Source organism: Pinus tabuliformis, chromosome 9 (genome assembly GCF_031772625.1).
Source record: "Pinus tabuliformis cultivar Carrire ecotype Pingquan chromosome 9, CPIR1, whole genome shotgun sequence".
NCBI lineage: Eukaryota > Viridiplantae > Streptophyta > Pinopsida > Pinales > Pinaceae > Pinus > Pinus tabuliformis.
Window position 1 is genome coordinate 734,451,683 of NC_142307.1, and position 17,406 is coordinate 734,469,088.

At 36.7% G+C, this 17,406-nt stretch overlaps 1 pseudogene across 1 annotated transcript; it reads left to right on the top strand.

Moving 5' to 3' along the window:
• The first annotated feature begins 11,136 nt into the window (after positions 1-11,136).
• Positions 11,137-16,656, top strand: LOC149150793 (oxysterol-binding protein-related protein 2A pseudogene; annotated as a pseudogene). Its single transcript, XR_016263247.1, has 3 exons — positions 11,137-13,415; positions 13,458-14,572; positions 16,352-16,656. The product of XR_016263247.1 is annotated as an oxysterol-binding protein-related protein 2A pseudogene (transcript).
• Positions 16,657-17,406: the final 750 nt, after the last annotated feature.

A 17,406-nucleotide genomic window follows, 5' to 3' on the forward strand; every position in this document is an offset into this window, starting at 1 on the left:
ATAGGAAGCATTAGTGAAGAAACCCTAAGCAGGGCTAAATAAATAATCAGAGCAAAAAAAGGAATAATCCAAACTTGTGGTAGCCTCTGGTGATACATTGAAAAAGATACAAATTTGTGAAGCAATCAAAATCTGTGATGATGTTGTGGAAGTAATTTAAATTATTTGTGGTGTAATAGAAGATCATAATTGTGTGTCAGAGTACTCCAAGTACTCTGTGGTCTAACAAAGATACGAATCGTATGGAAACCCTATGACAAAGATATAAACTATCTAGAGGTTTGTGGAAGATCCAATCCTAATTCTTTGTGGTTCATGAAGGAAGATCATACTATCAAAGCTTTAAGTCTATGTCAAGAACACTTGTAAGATAGCGAAAATATTGGAGAGTATTCAAGCTACATGTCTGGTATTAAAGTTTGAAATTGTAAGGCTAATTCAAATTCCAAAACTATTTGTCATCTGAAACTACTTTAGAAGTATCAAATCTATCTCTTGTGGTTCATTAGAGCAGTATAATCCGAAAACTTTTGATATGTGGAAGTAATTTCTAAGTCAAATCCAAGAAAAGTAATCCAAATCTTTGTTCTGAAGCTATATATCTTTGAGGACTGAACTAATTCATCTCTGCAATATACAAATACATAAGGAAGAATATATATGATTTGTGTGTCCTCCCTCTTATAAGAAAATGAAGTAATGTAAGTTTATTTGTGATGCAAAAAGCATATCTCTTAGTGTCGATGTGAGTTTCAATGGTACATCTTCCTGCAATAAAGCATGCTCCTTATGACACCTATATCTTTGTGACATAGAACACACACACACACACACGGATTGGCTAAACATCTCCGTGACAAGTTGATGGCATTTACAAAGCATCTGAAATTTTCTAAAGACATTACTTCAAGATGTATGCAAAGGACAAAAGTTTGTTATCTAGCAATCATCATCTTCATGACATATGTGAAGAGCTTATGCCTATTATAGTTTGAAGATGACAGTGAAATTAACAATGAAGGAAAAACTTGTGACGTTGTATATAAACTTTGTTGTAAAAATCCAAACTTTTGAGGAGTCGAACTATCACATTAAGAGGCACTGTTATATCTCCCTGTATCAAGGACCGTGACAGAAAATCTAAAGATATATGAAGTTCATGTTTGTGGCACAAAAACATATCAAAGAAAAGGGTCGAGCCCCTATGGAAAACCATTAATTGATATCATAAGTTCACTATTCAGTGATAAACACTACAAGGAGTTGATCCATTATCTCATACTCAAGGAAAAGGACTAAACCTTAGTCTGAAGTGTTTAAACTAGTATGTTTACCATGCTCTAGAAGAATATATGAAGACATAGTTACTAAAGATTCTTATGGATCACATTGTAGAGTTAACAAGTCCAAGCTCGTTGCAAACATATATCCTTGAGGCAACTCTAAGAAGTTTCCTTGGTTCATATCCTAGTTTGAGATGTTGGGAGCTCTATGGAAGAAATGTGACATGTTATTTGAAGCTTATCCCTATGACACCAATACATGAAGCAAGATTTCCTTCTTATGCATAAAAGAAAGAAGAACCACATCAACAAGGTTGACCTATCTGATTCACTGAAGTTTGAAAAGGTTTGAAGTATCTCTATAGTAAGAAAAAGACGCGTCAACTGAAGAGAAGGTCAAAAAATCAGATCTCTGCAATGATGGACGGATAATAAAGAGGTATGTATAATATTTGCAACTATTGACCTATGCTAACTATAGTACACATAATGTTAAGTCTTTTAGGTCATGAGTAAGCTAACAATCCTATACTCTCTTGAAAGATAAAGATATGTTAGAAAAAGGGTTTGTGTAGATATCAAATATTGTTGATATGTTAGCATACAAATTCCTTCCTTGCATAAGAAGACTAGGTTTTTGTGATCAATAAATGAAATGATTTCCATCTCACAGAAAGATTGACAATAACATCTCTATGGTTGCATCTAACTCTCTAAGTATGCTTGTAGAATTTGCAATTCTTAAATGGCAGATCTTGTATATTGTGGAGAATCTAGGGTTTGTAAACCCTAACAAAGGTTTGAGTTAGGAAACCCTAGGAATAGAAACCATAACTAATTGTTTCCTCTATAAAATGAAAACCTAGCTCTTGAGAATAACATGAATGACATCATGTTGATAGGGGAACAAGGTTGGTGAACAAGTCCAAGATTAAGAGGGAGTTGACTTTCCTCAAAAGATAAGTACTCTGCATCTCCTTGATTACGACTAATGCTATTGTCTTTGTACTTTTCCTTCTTGTTCTTTCATAGTCTTTTGATACAACTTGCAAGTCAAGACAATAACTATCTAGTCTTGACAGGCAAAAGGAAGAATTGGAAGAACGCAACAAAGCATGAAGACTTCTCTACATTTTAATAAACATAATTGAAGAAAAACAAAGCAGTTTTAAATGGCAGCATGAAAGCAAGAAGTTCGCTTATCTCAGTTGGGGGAGTTGTAAGATCTTGATTACTTGAAGTTTGGCAAAAAACTCAAAGAAGCTTGTGACCAAAAGAGGAGATGATAGACCTAAGGTAATACCCTTTAGCAAAAATTTGGTTAACTTTGTTATTATTGTACCAACAACTGATTGATTCAGTTCAAGGACACATTGATTGTGTTGAAAATACTGATGTTGATAGATGATTAGGAACTGATATGATTTCTTGGAAGAGCGTGAAGCAAAATTTTGTGGCAGAAGATGTGACAATTGATACAATCAGTTGAGAAGTTTTTTGGTTGCATGTTGTGATAGACTATTTGATGACACGTTGAATTCGATATGAAAATTGTTTGAAAAATAGGAAGGTTGAAGCTCATTATGACATGATGAAAATAAGAGCCAAGAAGCTACAACATATCTCCATAGAAGAATAGGTAGTCGATGCATTGATGAGCATTTTTTAGACAAGCTTAGGCTTGTGCTTATTTCTCCATGTTTGAGAGGAAGTGAGGGTGGACATTGTATTCTCCATGTGTCATGTACTAGGCCACGACTAACAATCGTAAGCCTTAGTAAAGGAACTGGTAAGGAGAATGGTGGATTAGATAAGCATCTGAGACCAATATTCTTTGATGATTTGTACTTTGTACATTAATCCAAGATAAGAAATCATGAGGACTGATATTTCCTGGTATGGAAATAGTCATGTGAGGACATACTCGGTAAACATCTAGATGGGGTATGTGCCTAGAGAGGCGGTGGTGTCTAAATTTATGCCTCCCAACATTGTGCTCTGATCTAGTGGAGAGATAGAGGTTGTTAGTCAAGGCCTTCCTATTTTGACAATGTTGGTTATGATGATGAAAAATCATCATTGATGCTTATCAATCCGGATCCTTTCTTATATGAATATTTCAACTTTAGAATATCCTATTGTGTCATTTTGAATACCACCCTAGTTAAGAGGGAGCGTTGAGAAATGTTAGTGTCAATCTTCATAATGTAATAAAATGTAATTTTTATCATTGATTATATTTTTTATTATTTTTTATTTTTGGTCAAAGCATGTTCTTCATGCTTATAAGAGTCAAAAATAAATTATTTTGAGCCAAAGAAAATGTACTTGGGTCATGTCCCATTTGGACACTTGTAAGAAAAAAAAATGGAATTTTTATCAAGTCAAAGTCCACCAAAATGTACTAGTTGGCCTGGACTTCCAAGAGCCACTTATTCGACCTCCTAGATTGATATATATAGAGGAAAATTCAATCACTTTGGAGCACATTCACTCATCATCATCATCATCATATATTTTGCACCTAACTAATGGAGAAAAAAGGATGAAAAAGAAAGGAAGAAAGAGCTTGCACATGTGGAAGATTTTTCTGTAAAGAAAGGACGAAATTATGATCAAATTATAGGCCCAAACTTTCAAGAGCGAGATTTCAGGAAGGCCCAAAGTTTCAGGATTGAGATTTTAGGAAGGCCTGAAATAATGACTAGATTTGATGCAGTTTGACCTTCGTTGATTGTGAGTGTGGAGGTGACTTGGAGGAGGGCTAAACTTGGAATTTTGGTGGCAATTTTGAGTCTAGTCTTGGTCTTGGATATCTCATTTTTATCTTGTTCTATAAGAGAAGGTTTTTTGGGTTTTCCCCCTTGTGCGGTTTTACCCAAGCTTGGAGCCTAATTTCTTATGTCTCTTGTCTTTTTGTGCATTGAATTTGTGTAATTTCTTGATGATTTAATGAATGAAGTAAAAGCTAATTGGAAAATACACACATATATAATCCCCAGTAATTACCATGATAAGAAATTCATCTTTCATTTGAATTTCAACAGTTGACCCCTGTTAAACGCTTAGATATTTTAAAATAAATGGAGACATATAAGTTGGTTTTGGGACATTGCTTATGATATGGATATTCAAGACAAGGCCACTAGGTTGCCAAGTAAGCTACAAGTAAAACTTCTTTCAAACTTTTGAATTTCAGTGTCTTTCCTTTATATATAATTGTTACTCGATGAAAATATAATTCATTGTCTTTCTTTTCCATTTATCTATTGCAGAGATTTGGTTGGTCACATAAGAGTCCTAGAGTTACAAAAACTTGCCATTCAAGTGCTTAGTCAAACTTGTAACTCTTTAAGGTGTGAATGTTATTGGAGTGTTTGACAAAATCCACTTCAAGAAGTGCAATTGATTAGAAATGTTCAAATTGAAACTTATTTTTTTATAATTTCATTGATGCTTTATGCCCATGTGACATCAATCTCTAATTACAAATTGACCCGCATATAGGTTACATATCCATCACCTTAATAGCATGGTGTTTGTCTACTACAATCTTAGATAACGATGAAGCAAATTGAGAAAGTTCATGAAACAAATGTCATTTCATTAGATGTTATTAATACCATAAGTCCATGGAGGGTGGAGATCAAGAGGCCTATTATGGACAACACACCTAAGTGATTGGAGTGTGATATTGATGTGTTCAAGGATGAGCAATCAAAGAATGTTCCATTTTCAAGAAATATATTTAGAGGTCATTAAGAGTGTACAACAACCACCACCGCCACAAAGACAAGAAACCACCTCCATAGAGACAAGCAACTAAGGGAAGAGTCAGAAGAAAACCCACTTCAACATCCACCTTAGACCCAAGAGTTGCACCTTCGCCTAAACACCTCCACATATTTCTTCTAAAGGAAAACTAACAATGGTGACCTTTGCTTGTAAAAAGAGTAGAAGGAATCGTTAATACCTTAATGCATTATGATCATCCTTGTAGTATCGAGATGTCTCATGAGATCCATTTATTTTTGGTTTGATGTGATTTTTTATTATTCTATCAAAAAATCAGACTTACATATATCATATTTTAGTGTCAATGTGTGATATACCACTTGACATCTTATATATCAGTTTTGTTTTCATATCTAGGTAGTAATATGTTTGTTTAATGTTCTTGTTGCTTTAGATGTTTAAAAATTTGAAAATTTATTATTGTATTTTTTAAGTTTTCCAATAATTTCCGATATTTTCTACAATATTGCCAATAATTTATATTCCTGACCCTTGCCGATAAATTTGTACGATGATGCATATAACATTGGAATGTACACTTGTTTGTGAACAATGCAAATTTAAGAAAGTTATTTTTAAACTATTTTAACTATGATGTGCCAATGGCTGGTCATAACTTCAATGACAATAGAATCAACATATGAGTATAAATGACAATGGAATCAACATGAGCATAAATGCAAGATCAAAGACGACTTAAGTTATACATTATGAACTTAATCATCAATGACGCATACATTATGAACTTAATCACCAATGACGCATAAATAGATGTTGAGCTTCATTCATCTTTACCATCAACAGACTTCCATTCTATTTATGTCAAGCACTACTAAAATCAGTAATAGGACTCAACATTTATCAACTATTATGCTAAACATACTATAGCAATGGAGTTAAATGGACAAACTCAACCCCTTTTTGGTGGAAATTCTTCACCAAATTTGGTAGTAATTTTGCTGGAAGTTATAGTTCCACTTCATTAATGAGAAGATTGAACATGGAACTTTTCCACTAGGTTTTGGCCATTTTAAAATGATCTGTATTGCCAAAATTTTGAAAAAAGAATGGATCAAAGCATAAATTTGCTTGGCCAGAAAGAATGGACTCAATGAAAAAGTTGAATTTCTCCACTTGTTAACTCAATCCTTAGTGCAGTTGGCAAACTCATGCCTGTTTATGCCCACACAGAAATATGCACTCTTCTGTAGTCACTTAATCTCAAACTAACGACTGAAGTTTATAATATGGGAGGGAAATAAAATGTATACAGAGCTCTTATTTTATCTCTTCACATTTGCAATCTATATATCCTTGTTTCTTTTGCAAAAAAATGAACAGTCCCTTTTAATTCTAGACAGAGATCTGGTTTGAATGCTCCCTAAGTTAATAACTACCTTCAAAAATGCAGCAGTTGGCACAATGGCAAGGCAATATGTCATTCTCATAGAGTTCTATACTTATATAGAATATTTCCACTTTCATCTCTAGATCAATAATTTCCAAGGCAAAAATTAATATTACACTCACAAGCTGTTCCACAGTGCTGCATCTTAATCTGAATGTTTAGGACAATCTTCAAACTAGTTACTAGGATTTTTAAATTAGTTATTTGTAGAGTTGCAGATAAAACGTCATTTTCAAAAATGGCCTCAATAACTAGTTTCACTTGTGATGTTCTGCATTCAATTTAGGGTTTTCTAATTTGAATCATTCATTTAACAATGAGAATCTTATGATCCTATACTTATTTCCCATTATTTTGTCATCATTTTGATCCTCAGGATGCTTATTACATGCAATTACAAATTCTCATTTGACAATCATGCATATCATGGGCTTAAGTTGAAATTGATCGGAACACTGATTAAAATTAAAACTGGCGACTCTAGTATCTTTAAAAATTTACGCACGTCTTTATGAAATCAAAATTCAAAAAATTAAAATCAAGAGAGATCAGTCTGCATAAGATCACATGAACGATATATACAGTGCACAGCAATTTAGATCCCGTGCCTGGATCGATCCTTCGTTGAACAATTCAGCTGGGCATATCTGTCCATCCAAATTGAAAATAGAGCAAATCCAAGTTCCAACATGCGTCTCATTGTAAAGTATCAAAGAATATTCTAGTACAACTAGCGTTCAGAGTTCAAACAAAAAAATTATAGTCGAAAAGGACAAAATAAATCCTTTGCTAATAAGGAGTCATAAAAGGTTTTAATTACTTGCAAAGAATAAACACAACAGAAGCTCATCATCTCTCCTCGTCGCTCTCAGAGCTGCCATATATGCAATGCAAATAGTGCTTCACCGTAGAAAGAGAGAGTCCTGGAAACCGATGCCCTCCTTCTAGGACTGGATCAATCTTTACAAAAGGCCATCCCAGATTCTCAGCTGCTTGACATTCTTCCATGCTGTCTCCAATAGCACAAAACTGAACACCTGGTCCTTCGAAACGTTTTTTGATCCATAGAAAACACTGCAACTTCCCCACGTCCCATGAACTGTACACTGCCAAAAGACAAACAGTGCAAACAAACCCAAGATTTGTAAGCCTAATCGAATTGCCAAGCAAAGGAGATATTGCTTAAATCATAGAACATAGAGTCCCTAATTACACAGAACTCAGTGATTAAGGTTTTGCATCCCTCCATCTACATTCTTCAATTTTTGCACACTAGTCAGTTGAGAAAACAATTCCATCAATTAGGGGAACATGCTTCTTAATTGCATATGTTTACAGGCCACAAAAATTGCATTCAACTCTCTTCATAAAATACATGAGATGCACTTAATAAGAAAAATTATATTTTTCAAAAGAAAATTATAACATATCATTATTTTCATATTCAACTTGGATGAGCAACTAACTCATCCTGTAAATCTTGGAATAAGAAGAATAATTTGATGGTTCCATCCAATATGGTTATGCATCAATACACCAGTTCACTCCAAACTGCTCTTATGCTCCAAAAATGTATTTCTAAGACATGATCCTAAAAACTAGAGAAAAATAATAAATCATTTTACCCAATCATAGGCCATATTGACTATTGGAAAACAGTCCATCATTGAATCTCTTTGGCAGATGCATTATCTTAATTTTTGGGAGTCTTGGTCATTGTTTGGGAACTCCATGGGAACTATGAGAAACGTTGCTCTACAGGTTCTCAACTTTTAAAATGATTTATTCAGATGGTCTTTACCTCACTTGGAGGATTTGAAAAGCTACCTATGGCTACAACAAGATGTGCTTGGTTAGAGACAAGGAAGTAGAGAATATGAGAGGAAGGTTCCCCTAATGAAAGAACTAAAAAACAATGAATGATACAGTATAAACCATATACAATCCATGAAGGTGCTTTTCCTCCTTTGTTACCGTCCTATTTAGTATACCTGTAATTGGACTGCCACAACACTTATTTTCAGATGTCACGTTAAATAAGGAATTGATGATATTCTGGAGATGCACAGGGACTTTGTATTCAAGAGGATAATGGCATATATTGGTTAAATTCTGGTGAAGGCAAGTGATGAAAAGGTTATGAGTTCTCCTATGGTCCCTCTGTTTACAATTCTCTGGCATGGTGCAGGGTTTGGACCACCATTGGGACAGTTAATGAAGGCCAACAGATCGATACCTTACAAAAAAATGTTGAGAAATCAATGCATGTAGATATTAGGGTTTGATTCGTTTTTTCTAGATAATTACTTGTGATGTATGTTGGCTTCTTTTACTTCTTTATTATGTTATCTTTCATCAAGCAATTACCAAATTAAAATTGTATGAAGATCACAAGAACAAGGAACACAAGATATAGGTACTCATCTAGAGAAAAATCCCTATCTAGGGGAAAACCCAGTCCAACTCTTTCATTAGTAGATTCAAATCAAAATGAGACAATCCAAGACCTTTTGACCTAGATAAAGACCTCCTCCAATCACCAAGTCAGCCATTCCTTCATGTAGATAAACTCTATCAAATCCTCCAAGTGTCAGCTTCTCAAAACTGCTTCAATCCAAAATTTCGGCCCCCCCAGCAACAAAATTTCGGACCTGCAGTTACTGCAGAAATTTCGGCCCCTGCAACTTGCCCAAAAACCCTAGAAAACTTGAATTAGGTCTTCTTCTCTTGCAATTTGATCCCTTTTTCATCCTCTTTCTCTTGTAGATCAAACTTGTGAGTGTGTGCTTCCAAATGAGTCAAGTTGCCTCTATTTACACTACTTATGTTGGGTTAAATAGCCCTAATCTGGGCTGACTGCATCAGGATAGGGTTGACTTGGTGAGGAGGTGCGAATGACACTATTGACTCAAGAATAAATTTCTTTACATGATAAAATGCCCAATAAGGGTCTAATAAATGTGACAAATACTTTTGACTCTTGACAAAACCTAGAAGCCTTCAATCGAAGCTATGACCTAGAAAATAAATAAAAGAGCATGAAACCCATGCTTCAAAAATATTTTTCTTTTACAATAAAATTTATTTTTCTTTTCTTTTGACAAATACAATTATGAAGACCGACACTAGTTACATTCTTCAATGCTCCCTCCTAACTAGGGAGGTATTCATAATTTACATATATACATAGGTACATGGATAAACTCAAAATGACATGATCTATGAAGAGTCATAGTGTAGTGACCCATCATTAATATAGAGAGCACGAGAATATTAGCATGCATACGATGCATGCATATGATAGCTACATATGCATGTATCGCATGCACTGCACTAGTAACTATATTCTAAATTACCTAAAATATTAAATATCCTGACACTCCTTCAAATAGAAAAGTCGCATTCACCCATCAGCACATATTACTTAATACCTCATGATTAATGAGCGATTACCAATGATTTCAAGTTTAAAAGTATAAAGTAAAAGGGTTATAAAGACAATAGATGTAAAGAATTATGTAAATTCTTAAGAATCAGGTTATATAATTATCTATCTCAGAATTTTAATAAAGTATGTCAATAAATTATTAAAAGGGATAAATTAAATCAAAGTAAAGTTCCTATGTATGAACTTAGGACATTTTAATTAAATAAATAAAATTTTAATCAAAGTAAAATCACACATGTCGATATATCCTTAAAAGAAAGATACGACTAAGCATGTTGAGGAGGTGTCGCTGAGAAAGGAAGCGGTGGGCTCGTAGGTGGAGAGACAGCAACCACCGCTAATGACCAGTACATAAGGAGATGGCGAGGAGGAGTTTCAGGGGGGGGCTGGGTGTTCTTTGCCTTTGGATGGTGTAGATTGTATTTGCTGTAAGTGGAAAAACTGATCTGGGTGCTGTTGAAGGAGGAAGGAGAGGAAATTTATCCATACTGCTTATAATTCGGAACTATTGAGCCTTACTTGTTTTGAAGTATCTGGGCACGGGGGAACGGTATGCATCGGTTGAGAAGCATACTGGATTGAGTATCTAGGTATACTCGGTTTGGCTGGGTGGTTTTTGGTCATTCGGTAACGAGAGCGCTGGAGAAGTTCTGTAGCGTCCTCATCGCAACAGCCGTAGCAGACCAGGTAAGTACTTCATCAAATCAATTAATACCATTTCAAACAGTTTCAGTAATCTTTACAGTTTCACCATCTTTACAGTTTCACAGTTCAGTAATGGCTCTTTAATTTAGTACGGTCACTACATATGGTATCAGAGCCCGTCGTTCAAACCCTGCGACCTCACAGGCCCTACGCTCGTGTAAATTTTGCGGTTAAATTCTGCTGGGTAAAATTGTCCATTGTGAAGCTTGATTTTGTGAAATTTCTAACCTATTTGGTACTGGTATTGCTTTCGTAATGCAATTTCAAACCCCTGCCCTTGTGACCAGGGAAATTTTATTAAATAAATTATTGCTTTACACCTGCATTCGCTTCCTACGCCCGTGACAGTTCAATTGTTTATCGGAATTCAATTCTATTCGTCGGGGTTTTCTTTCTTTCTTTCAATGATTCTTCTCTGACATTTATCTGGTTTATGAGGTTTTGAAACAAACTGCGGCAAACAATTCTTCGAAGTAGGTATCTCAATATTCTCCTCATTTGGCATATGCATCGGCCCAATTAATGAATCTGAAAGAAAATTTGTGGCAGTGCTTTGTTTTAAAACTTCTGTGGATACAATATTCCTAGTTTAATCGCGTGATATTTCTGGAGAGCAATTATTCATTCCGGCAGTCCAGGCAATAAGATCGACGAATTTCCCTTAGGAACCGCGAGATTGTTCTGCCGTAATATATGCAATCCTTCATCCATGCGTGTTCGGCGGACTGGAGTAAATGAAATTCATCGGGATTACATTAATTGGCACATAAATTTGAAATTTTGATAGGCCGAAACAACCCAACAACTGGAAGAAATCTCCGGGCTAGAAACACACCACACCAGAATAACCAGTTCGAAATTTCATCTTTCTTGGCTGGCAACGGAAAAACCCTTGGGAATCATTATGGGAGACTTACAGAACACACAGCTTGGAACAATGGATCAAGATGAGTCGCCTGAAGTTGATATCGGGGTGGTCTCGACGATTTTATCTGCAATTTCACATGATAAAGATTGCACCGAGCAGTGGGCTTGGGAACAGGGAGTTAAGATCTTTGTAAAATTGTTGAATTCTGGTAGGGAATTAGTGCAAATTAGAGCCACAATTACGCTTGGAAGAATATCAAAGTTTGCTTCGGAATACAATTTAGAACAAACAGTGCCACATTTGATTGCCCTTCTCTGTCTCCCTTCCAGTGGTGGGTCTCCATCCGTTCAAGAGACAACTGCTTTTTGCTTGGGAAGGCTTGCACGCAGAGGGGATCATTTGAGCTCTACTATTGGAGATTCTGGAACTATTCCCATCCTTGTAAGACTCTTGCTAGAATCTGAAGGGAGAATGCAGAGGGTGGTGGTCAAGGCTTTGAGGGAGCTTGTCGTATGTACACAGAGTAATCAAGTAATTCTTGCTAGGAGTGGAGCACAAGTAATAATGAATCTTATAGCTTCATCCCTGATGATGTAAAGAAAATCGCTGCAGAAATATTGACTTCATTAACACACTTGAAGGACATTCGACGAGAAATAGCTAGTTTGGGTGGAATCCCCATGTTAATCCAGTCAGCTAAATTAGGCAGGATTGCATCTAGAGTCAGGGCAGCTCAGGCAATTGGACAGCTAGGAGTCACCAGAAGGGTCAGAAGGATGCTTGTGAATGCAGGTGCTATTCCTGTTTTGATTGAGCTGCTAAAAGAAAATGATTTGGCTGCAAAGCTTGTTGCCGGGAATGCTCTTGGAATAATATCGGCCCATGTTGATTATCTTAGGCCCGTTGCTCAGGCTGGTGCCATTCCCCTCTTTGTGGAATTGCTTGAAGGAACCAATCCCCAGGGGAAAGAAATTGTTGAAGATGTCTTTTGTATTTTGGCAGTTGCAGAAGAGAATGCTATAGCCATTGCGGAGCACTTAGTGAGGATACTACAAGGTTCCAATGTTGAAGCAAAAGTTGCAGCAGCGGATGTTGTATGGGATCTCTCTAGCTACAAACATTCTGTCTCTGTTGTCAGAGCTTCAGGTGCAATCCCTCTACTTCTGAGACTGTTGGAGGATGAGAATGATGATGTTAGAGAGAAGGCATCTGGTGTTGTTGCACAATTGAGTTATGATCGTGCTGACAGACTAGCATTAACAGAGGTTGGGGCTGTCCCCATACTTCTGTCATTGTTGCAGAATGAATCAGAAGAGCTCAAAGACAATGCTGCTGAAGCTCTGATCAATTTCTCAGAGGACCCATCATTGAGAGATATGATTTCACAAGCATTTGATGTTCCTGCATTCCGAGATATACAGCAGAGAAATTATCACTTCGTCGAGGAAAAGAGATATCCTAAAGATTATGGAAAGGTTCACATCAAGATTTCTTCCATCAAAGAAAGTCGGTCCGATGAAAAGAGGTTTTACATTTTTACAGGAATAAAGACATTACATCTTCGTGCAGAGACAACGGAAGACAGAAAAGCATGGATAGATGCATTGCGTGCTGCAAAAGAGTCATTTCCATCAAGTTGGGTTGGCTCAGCTGTCTTGCCACAGTCTCCAGAATTTACTATTTCAACTGAAATGCTAAGAAATCGGTTACAGAGGGAGAGTCTCTCTGACGAGGCAATTAAGGATTGTGAGGCCATTATGAAATCTGAATTATCAATCTTGCAACGACAATTGAGATTGCTTCAGCAAAAGAATATTGCCCTAATTGAGGCTATAAGACGGACCGAGGAAGAAAAGATGGAATTGGAGTCAAAAGTTGTCGATGCAACAGAAAATCATATGGAAGGTGGTCATTTTTCAAGTGAAAGTGTGCATGACGACTGTCACAGAGGAACCCAATCTGACATTGATGATGGAAAGGAAATTCGAATTGAAGTTGAGGCAGATACAGATGAGGATGATGATGTCTTCTTTGACACAACAGAGTTCCTTGTTGCAGATTCATTAGCTGGACAATCGCCACTTAGGTTATTAAGGGAATCTTCAGCTACTGAATTGCCTCGGTCTGGGTCTGGAAGACATGTGGATGGGGCTAACACATGCACAGACCTAGTTGAATCTGGGTATATTCATGTTGAGAGGCGCAAAAGGTTACCGGAACCTAAAGAAATAGAAAAAAATGTAAGCTTGTGGTCATTGATCAAGGATAACATAGGAAAAGACTTGACCAAAGTTTGCCTTCCAGTTTATTTTAATGAGCCTATTTCATCTTTACAAAAAATGCTTTGAGGACATGGAGTATTCTCACCTTCTTGATCGAGCATATGAATATGGGAAACAAGGTAACCATTTGATGAGGATATTGCATGTTGCTGCATTTGTTGTATCTGGATATGCTTCCACAGCGGGCCGGACATGTAAACCTTTTAATCCCTTATTAGGAGAGACATATGAAGCTGACTATCCTGATAAGGGCCTTCGATTCTTTTCTGAAAAGGTCAGCCATCACCCAATGACTATTGCATGCCATTGCAGAGGGAGAGGCTGGGTTTTCTGGGGTGATAGTACATTGAAAAGCAAATTCTGGGGACGATCTATTCAAGTAGAACCTGTTGGCATTCTTACTCTTGAATTTGATGATGGGGAAGTTTTCCAGTGGAGTAAGGTGACAACGACAATTTACAATCTTATTCTAGGAAAAGTCAATTGTGATCATTATGGAGTAATGCATATCAAAGGGAATAGACTTTCATGCAAACTGAAATTCAAAGAACAAGCTATTATTGAAAGAAATCCTCACCAGGGACAAGGTTATGTCCATAATAGAAGTAGGGACAAGTTAGCAACTTTGGTTGGAAAGTGGGATGAAAGCATGTATTTTGTAATGGGAGATGTTGCAGTAAAATCCAAGAGTTATGATCATATGTCAGAGGCTGCGATTTTATGGAGGAAAAATGATCCCCCAGAATGTCCCACGAGATACAATTTAACCTCGTTTGCTATAACATCAATGTTCCACCAGGTTCCGGGACGAGGGGTTACGAGGGAGTGAGGGGCGCGGGAGCGGCCTATGCAAAAGCTCCCTACCATTTTTTAGGAAACGTGGGGGAGCGTCAGGGTCTTAAAAATTTATAAATATAAAATATAATTTATTAATTGAGTCCACTATGAAAATTTGGGTTGAATTGAAAAGCTGCAAAGCATGATCATTGATATGAATTCCTGGAGCAAGAAAGCAATGAATTTGAAATTATACAATCCTTCTTAGAAGAAAACTTAAACAAAGAGAGAACTGTCCTTCTTAGAAAGAAAATTAAACATAGAGAGAACTCAGAACTATAGTGGATTATGTATAATGATTTTGAGAAACTGGACTTCTAAGTTCTTGACATATTAGTTAGGCAGGCCGTTAGATTTTCAACTGATAATAATAAAATATGAATAGCCTATTTGGAATGCTTCCAAGGACTAGCCCATAGGTCTGATATACCTTCACAATTCTGTTTTAGATACTACTAACCTAGAGAAAAAGTCTAAAAGAAATCATTTTTGGAACTTGGACTAAACGGAACTTGGATGCTTTTTCCACAAGTAAAGACCATAGGCCTAATATAGTAATAGGCTGACTGTCTATTGTTTATTCAGTTCCAGGTAACCCTTGCGACAGCCATAACCGTTGTGCCATAGATTTTTCCATCGGCAATCTCATGCAAAAAATGATAGACACGTAAGTGGAAGTTACTTTCTTCTTTTCATATTGTTAGACTGCTTAGTTAGTTTCCATTTTACAGATCCTGCTGTTTCTTTCTTTGAGCGAATGTTTATTGAACCCTTTAAGTTCTCATGGGATAAAAATCAGATGTCAAGGCAGAATTTTGAGAAATCATATAGGAAAGTAGTTGGGTGGCTGGTGGAATATTAACATTCTGTATTTTAATCAGGTCTTATTATATCAACAATGTTATATTCAGTTAGGTCTCATCAACACAATGCATGGTAGTCGAGGAGGCAGTCTTTTAAGTTTTTACAAGTCGGATTTTTCACCCATACTTGTGGTTAATTGGTTCCTGGAAACAAAATAGTCAGATCCACTTTTCAGAACATGTGACAATAGGCTCTTTTCCTAAACCTACTATCACCATGAACGGGAAGAGACCATATTGAACCGATTCAAGGTCTTGGTTTTCCTCCTAGCTTGCACTTTCACAAATTGTATTAATTCACTACTTTTTTTAGGTAATTTACCTTTTGTATACAATTCCTAATACAATCAATAATGATACAGGCACTGTTTTGTAAATCCGAACAGTGAAATCCAACGCTGTGAGTGGAGCACTCAGCGAACTGCAAAGGCTGTGAGTGTGTTGTTCATGGTTCAAGGTGTCGTTTTTAATAACATGAAACAATGATTTTCCAAAACCCTAAACGTTAATTAACTCTTAATTAAAGATTAAGTTCAGCATTTAGTTAATTAAAATGGTTTTTAATGCAATAAAGGTGTGCCACGTCCCCCCTCGTCCCCATGCCCCCCCACGTGCCCTCTCGTCCCCCCACACGCCCCCTCTCGTCCCCTCACGTCCCCACCCCTCACGTCCCCACCCCCCCTTTTTGGAAACGCCCCCTCAGGGAAGGGAAACGTTTCCCTGGCACGTCCCCCCGAGTTTCCTTCATTTTGGGAGCGTGGGGAAACGTCCCCTACTCGTCCCCAAGTCCCCGGAGCGCGGAGGTGCGAGGAAACTAGACCCCTAGGGGGGGGGGGCGAGTCCCCGTGGAACACTGTATAACATTGAATGAGCTGACACCTGGACTTAAGGAGAAGTTACCACCCACAGATTCCAGGCTGAGACCTGATCAACGCCATCTTGAATGTGGAGAATATGATCTAGCGAATGCTGAAAAGTTGCGACTTGAACAGAAACAGAGACAGGCTTACAAACTGCAAGAGAAGGGATGGAAGCCCCCGTTGGTTCAGAAGGGAGAATGACCAAAGCACTCATAAGTATTCTGGTGGTTACTGGGAAGCTAGAGAAAATGCTTGTTGGGAAGGATGTCCTGACATATTTGGACCAAGGACGAGATTAACTCCTTGAAGAGTTGAACGAAAAGGAGTTGACATATTCTCTAGAGATAAGTACTTTCTTGAATATTTTGATATTATTCTTTCAATTATTATTAGTCTCTTGTATTTGTATATTTTGCTTGGAGGGATTCGTTTTTATTATTATTTATGCTCCTATAACAAACAATTGGTAATGATGTTTATATTCTTACAATCTTCTAGATATTCATTTTAATGTTTAGTCATCCTCCTTTATAACTACTAGGGGACTCACTCCTCTGTACCTGTCAACAACGTAGATATTTCTCTTCGATAGTTGAGTTTGTATAAGTTCTTCTATGAGACCTTTCTTCAAGTTTGTATGAAAACTTCTGTAGGTGTTTTCTTAATAGTTTTTACTTCAGAAAATATATATATATACAGTGGACAAATAACATTCAAAGAGGCCTCTAAAGAGTCACATATAATATCTTCCTTACTCAAAAATTACCCCAGCTGTTATACATAATTTAGCCATATTATTATCACAATACCACAGTAAAAGATGTAGGATTCCCTCCTGTATATTCTCTTAATTTCTAATAAATTTCTGAGTTTGTGTGAAGGTTACAGTGATCCCTTTTTGCACATCAGTTTTATCTGTAGCTGTAGGTGAACAGTTTTTCCACTATATTTCCAGTTAAATGATAACAGAACAGACAATTGAGCTCAAGTGGTTATATATACCATTCACATTATTCAACAAGGAATACACTACTATTAAACACCTTGTGATGAGGAA